Below are 6,827 nucleotides of genomic sequence, written 5' to 3'. Positions count from 1 at the left end.
TGAAACATGAAATCATGGATGACTCGGGATCTCTTTGGCTGGGTCTTTGGTGGCTCGTGGACTGGGAAGCCGAGTTTGTGGATAAGCGTCCCAGCGTGTGCTTACTTGGTGACATGTGCCGCTTAACACTATCCAGTTCCATTCTAGCAGCCAAACACGACATCCAAGCTACATCCGTTAGACCAAGGCATAATTCAAAGGTAGTCTAGATTGTGTTTACCATTTATAAATGTCCAGGCACGTCTGCAATTTAGCCCATCCAGAGGCTTTCGGAGACGGTCACAAGAGCCAGCAGCTTGCTTGGGCAGCTCACTGTCAGCCACTCTGTCCTTCCATGAACCGTGCCACCTCCATGAGCTCCCACTGAAAAACAAAAAAAAAAGCAGAATCGGAAATTATACCTGCAATAAGAACATCTCAGCAGCAGAGGCTACGTTATGGTGCCTGGAATGCACCTCCAACTGGTTCGTTTAGTGTTCTATATAACCCATGTACCAAAAGTGGTCTCTAAGCGACAAAATTAAATGACACCACAGGAGCTGGCATGTCATGCTGTTGGATGTTGCAATCCTGGCAGTTAGTCGTACAACTTCTGGCAAAAAATATATGAGCTAACACAGCTGTCATTGTCCTCGCAACATTCAAAATCCTGGCTGACAAACCTTCTATGGACTGTCAAGCTGAGGGATACCCTCTCTGCCCCCCTCCCTTTTCCAGCAGAAACTACCTCAACTGTCATGATGTTCACAGCCCGGAAAAGATCCCCTAGAAGTTTATTCAGGAGCAACTAGGGTAGCTATAGAGACAAACTCTCGCACTATGAAGCCATTCCACAAATCTGCCATAAGCAGCAGCAGTTCGTTGAAAGTATAGAAGTTTGCCTTGTAAATACATTTCGAGATGAAGTTGCATCTCTGGATTCTACCAAGACTCTAGTTTCCAGCAAAGATTTACGTTGGCAGGCCGGCCGAGTTGCTGAGTAGGAGGAAGGTGCATGTGTCACACCACACGTGTCTTTTGCTTACATTCAGAGAAAGGAAGGCTGAAATTCCCTGATCGATACTGATTAGGCTGGAAATCTTGAGACTTTTCCAATTGCCGAATTTCTCAACAATACCAATTTTCAGCTCATAGAAACCCTGCACAGGTTTGAGTCAGGTACTAACGGCCATTAACAACTGCGTGAATTACTGTACACATATGCGGTAACTATACTAAAGCCCAACTTATTCTAGTAACGCACAACGCCATAAAACTACCAAAAAACACCGAGCATGCACCCGCGGCAGAGTAAGCGCTCAACCCCTACTTTTGAAACATATCAACTCATCTAAGGACATATTAATGCCTATTCCTCTATTTTAAGCAAGCTAAAAAAATATATGAAAGAGACATCAGGCACCCTGTCGCCATGGGCGTTTATCTCCACGACTGGCAGGCAGAATGGGGATAGAACAAGTAGAACAGCAAAGCAGGAGAGGAATAGGAGGGGTGCAGTCGAAAAGAGCTAGAAAGTGATATACTTGGGGACAATGCTCCGTGGCAATGAAGCTAAAGCTAGAGAGCCAAAGGACACCATTTCACTGCATAGCTGAATATAGTTCAACCATAATAATTTGCTGGGTGGAACGTAACCAATTAAAATATATGTAAAATTGTTCTGTTTAGCTTTGACTTTAGAATGTTAGCATAACATTGGCCAGGATGTGCCAAACCTAGAGCATTTCCTTTTTAGCCATTTTGTGTTTTCTTGGTTTAAATTCACCCTAGGTTTTCTAGCTCCCTGCAAAATTAAGATGGCATCTTTATCATGCGCATCTTTGGGCATCATCAGTGCGGTTTATTGCAGGCACACTCTGTGAGCTCGCCCCTTTGTTTGACATGTGAGATTTTTATGAAGTTTGGCAACCAAGAAATCTTAAAACAAACCAAGCAAGTGGTGTGCAACATGTATGACAAATGGGACAGTGGGAACCGGGACTCCTAGTTGTTTCCGTATGCCGGTTGGCTAGCAAGCTCACTGGTGTGTCTGAGCAGGGGTGGGGACGGAACTCAGGACCCCTGGGTTCTGCGGCGCAATCCTCGCTACACATATTCTGAGCTGTGTTGTGCCAGCGACCCCCTAGGGCCAGCCATAACTGAATGCGATCCAAATGGAATGCGACTTCGCGTCGTGGAGTGTGCGTGCTTCTATTTCTGTATATTCCTCCCGCGCAATAGTTTTTCAGCACCAGAAGAGTTTACAGATAACTGACCTCAAAACGCGGCAGCACTCATGAAATTCGTTCATGTGGCAATTCGGGTCAGGTGGTTCATGATCATTGACAAGCGCCAAAAAATAGACAGGGTCAAGAAGTTGCCACTGGCGCACTCGCAACTAACATCATTGAAAAAAAAAAAAACAATCTGTTACATTGCTGTGAGAAATGTCAATCATGATTACAACCAATGTAGACCTCTATCGAGAAATTCATATTCTTTTGCTGATAAGGTTATGGATGTGTCACTTGTACAACTCGTGCCTTCGGCTATAATCTCAAACACCTCGTGTAGCTTTTTCTAGACATTTTATCTGGGTATCTGGCCAAAAATTTGGTGTCATTAAATGACGGGAAACAAGGGCAGCAGCTGATGTGTGTTGTCGCTGCAGCAGCGGCCCTTGGAAAAGACAAATGCAAAACTAAACACTGCAAAAAATTCACAGAATGCACAACCAAAGTTGTGTACGGAATCACAATGTCATATGGTTCTGTGTACACGGGTCAGACAGGCCTATGTATTAATGAGTGCGCCCGCGAACGCGAGGTGGCCACACAAGCGATCTCCATCACGACATCTGGCCACACACTGCAGACGCTGCTTTTGCTCCCAGTTGTTTAAAGACACTAAATTTTTGGCCAGATACCCAGATAAAGAATCTAGAGAGCTACACCAGGCGTTTAAGATTAAAGCCAAAGGCACCAGGTGTACAAGTGACACATCCATAACCTTATCAGCAAAAGAATGAATTTTTTGATAGAGGGTTGACCAGTTGTAGTCATGACTGACGTTTTTCACAGCTATAATAATAATAATAATGTTTTATTTGAATCATGCCCCAGAACGACCACTAGGCCATAGTGTGGTGGCACATAAAATGGTAGTAGATGACTTAACACAATGTCTTCCACTTGTAAAAAAGAACAGACTAACATGCAATCACGAATTAAAGATAAAAATTTAGCTCCCTTCTAAACACTGATATATCTGAAAAGATATCAACATGAGAGGACAGTTCATTACCACAAATCTGCATCCTTACCACTTACTATATAAGAAATTTTGTTTTCAATAAATGTTAGTTGCCGGTACGCCAGTGTTCACGTCAAATTTTTGTCCAGGTATTTTTCCGGCGCTTATCTATCATGAAGTTCGCAGCTTTTCCTGATCCGACACTGCCTATCTTCGTCAGCTGAGAGACAAATTAAATTCTAGGAGATTGACCACGGTGAAATCTACCTTGCAAGTCTGTCCGAGTGCTTCAGTCAAAGTGTTGGCTTACGCTTAAAAACGGGTGAAGCCTTCAGAAATAGATCTGAATATGCCTGCATGCTCGGCGATCGCGGTTCAGCTCCCTCAACCGCAATCCTCGTACAAAAACATGCAATGAAGCAACTGCGTGGTTGACACGCCAACACCCTAACTGAAACTGAGACAAAAAAAAAACAAAAAACAATAACTATTTGGTGCACTAACACAGAGCCTTTGGCACTGCCTGCCTCCCCCCCTCCCTAGTTTTCTCTTCATTGCCAAAGAAAGTTGTGCCCAAAAAAAGATGGGTTGCTTTTTTGTTCTAACTCGGAAGAATAAATTTAAGGCTTTATAACAAGAACAAGCAAGTGCGTAAGCAACCATTCTTTAGGATGTTAATTTGTAATAAAAAAAAAGAAAAAAAACAGACTGTTTGTTTTCACGTGTTTGCACAGTCAACCAGCTTTGCAAAAGGCAGCTGTTTGTAATTCCGTGGTCAGACCAAGGGACCACCCGACCATGTACACCTTTGCTTAATTACCTACCCTATCCCCCAGCTCTCATTGGTCATCCCCAATTTAGAGTGGGCAATTGCTTGGTATATTACAGTTTGGAATGGTGTTATTTGTTTAGGAAAACAAAAGGTCAGATAAATACCAGCAGGGCCCTGCGGAAGCGGTGCATGGGCCCCGTTTCACTTTTCACAAACCATCCTGTCTTGAAAGGCAGCAGAGAAACAGGTTGGGCTGATTAGCCTGCAGGCCTTTGCTGAGTTGATGGCTACTATCCAGACTGGCAGCTGATCGGCAGCTTCCAGCCACCTGCAGTTTTTTCTTGATGATACAGACTTCCTGCAATACCATGAATAAGAATCAGCCTGATATTCTGGAACAAACAAAGAAACCAAAACTTGCTTCACAGATCAACAAAAGAAAAAGTGCCAACATTACGCTTCTCTTGTTGTCGACAGTGCAAAGACCATGATGACAGCACCATTAAACTCAACCAAACAAGGAAAATGAGCTTCTTCATAACGTAATTGTATTAAGAACCAGGCACGCAGCCGGAAAGGGGGGGGGGGGGGTAGGAGCCTACCTCACCTTTTCTTTATTACCTACCCTATCCCCCACCCACCAAAATCGTCCATTTTGCTGGGCCCTCCCCCGCCCCCCCCCCCCCCCCCCCCAAAAAAAAAAAAACAAATTTCTTGTGAAGTGCCTGTTAAGAAAAATGTGCATGTAGAGCTTAGATACCTACTGGTACCTTAAGAAATCCCAGGAAGCTAAAAACAAATTAAACACCACTTAAAAATAGCACAGCTCGCTTGGTAGGCACATGCACAGCAATCAACAAGCCTCTTGACATGTTCTGCAGTGCAGGGATACAGATTAAAAAGAAACACCGGGGATGTGATCGATATCCTCTGGGGCAGTGCAATGCGCAAGTTTATCCTGAAGCTACTGTTTGCGCATGCACCTAAGAGGCGTTAGAGCTGGTTCACACTGTTGCAACTGACTACGACCGAGTTGAACAAAACAGGGTTTTAAGCCGCTTACGACTGCCATTATTACTGCTGGACGGCGTGGTCATAAGCCGTCACAAGAGGCTTAAAGACTGGTTTTGTCGGAGTCAGTCCTAGTCGGTTGCTGCAGTGTAGACCAGCTATTAGATTAAAATTGTATCCAGCTTTGGGTCTTTCCACAAATGTTTTAAGAGGCTCCCTTCAACTTTACCAGGGCCTCAGGTATTTAAACGTTGTAGTAAGTAGGGAGCCATCACATTCAAAGCTGGATCTCCTTGCTTTGTATGTGTCTCCCCAGTACCACTAAACGTTCTATACCAGATCAGAGCATTTTAATCAAATCATTCAACCTCTTTCCTCAGCCATGTAAACTACTTGTGCACCCACGAGTTCTACAAGTCACGAATGTAGCCGGGGTAAATTAAAACGTCGCTAAGGCAAGCAATAATAATCATTATTAGCGACAGTAGTACCCTGGGTGGCTCGCAAGGCTAGACATATATGCAGGGGCCCGTACGCACGATCGTCTGCTAGCCAATCAACCAGAGCAAGATGATCAAAATAACAAACAGGCAGCAAGGGAGAAAACAACAAGAACGATGAGACTAAGAGGGCTCGGTCAACACTTTTAATACCCGTGCGACACGGGCAACTCGAATGCCATATACAACGAATGACAATTGTGTGATCGGCGAATCAGCTCGCTATCTGTCGCGCGTGGAATGCGTCACGCCCGGAGTGTCGCGCGCCGATTGGCCGTCCGCTCAAATGTCATTCGTTGTAAATGGCATTCGAGTTGCCCGTGTGTCCCAAGTATAAGAAACTCAAGGCCCGAGCACCTCAAACCCAACGCCACGCACCGCACGCCGGCGCGAGGCACACGCCGTACACGAGCACAACGACGACACCCAGTTAGGAGCGTGTCCTATCAATACGCCAAACGCCAGCGCCAGTCGAACCGCGCCATCCCGCTGGACGCGGCGTGAAAACCCAGAGCGCGCGGGCCGGGAGTTTCAAAACAGTGGGCACAACTCAACGCTGCCGCTAGCATGAAAAAGGACGAGACGACACGCAATCAAGCGTTTAACAACACAGAACAGCTCACTGATAGCAACGCGTACTTTAGAAACAATCTAATCATCGTCTCTGCAGTGCTCCGGTGTCGCAGAGCATTCACGGGATTCTCAAGATAGCGGCACGGCGGCACGGCGGCACCGCGGCGGCGCCGCCGCCGCCGCCGCCGCCGCCGGTCAGTGCTAAGACGATTTCACTTTTTTCGACTCAAATCGTAGAAAAAAAGTGAAAAATCATCCGAATTATGGTGGCAACGTGAGCTACGTTGTTCCGAAGATGATCTAGCATATCTGGATATTCTTCTAGCATGCATTTTGAATATGAAATCGGCAAAACTTACCTAAACTCGGATCGACCGACGCACTCCGAGAAAGGCCTTTGTGTCCTCTCCGGAACGAACAAGGATCCAGAAGTTGCTTGCGGCTTTGAATTGGCACGAAGCCAAGCCAGCCAAGGCAGCCAAGGATTGAAAAACGACTTAATAGTTTCGGTTTCGACCCCACTCTATCTCAGTCCATATTTCTGGGACCGGTGTCACTACGGTTGACATGACTGCAGTTATCGTACTCTATACGAACTTTGAAGTCAATCTAATGCGAGCAGACGTAATTTCCCAGCTTCTTCTCCTGTTATACGTTGCTTGATAACCTTTGTTTGCTGATTGGAATCTGCATCAACTCATGTCCATCTGGTCCTTCAAACAAACGGTGTTCAATATCTT

At 45.5% G+C, this 6,827-nt stretch overlaps 1 long non-coding RNA gene across 1 annotated transcript; it reads right to left on the bottom strand.

Annotated features, from left to right (window-relative positions):
• Positions 1-257: 257 nt before the first annotated feature.
• LOC120846566 lies at positions 258-6,549 on the bottom strand. The gene is made up of 3 exons (XR_005717063.3): positions 6,447-6,549; positions 4,168-4,361; positions 258-363 (listed from the first exon to the last, which is right to left on the bottom strand). It is a non-coding gene; the product is annotated as an uncharacterized LOC120846566 (long non-coding RNA).
• Positions 6,550-6,827: the final 278 nt, after the last annotated feature.

This window comes from Ixodes scapularis, unplaced genomic scaffold (assembly GCF_016920785.2).
Source record: "Ixodes scapularis isolate PalLabHiFi unplaced genomic scaffold, ASM1692078v2 ptg000137l_1___fragment_3__unscaffolded, whole genome shotgun sequence".
In the NCBI taxonomy this organism is placed as follows: domain Eukaryota; kingdom Metazoa; phylum Arthropoda; class Arachnida; order Ixodida; family Ixodidae; genus Ixodes; species Ixodes scapularis.
This window is presented reverse-complemented; position numbering and strand designations above follow the sequence as displayed.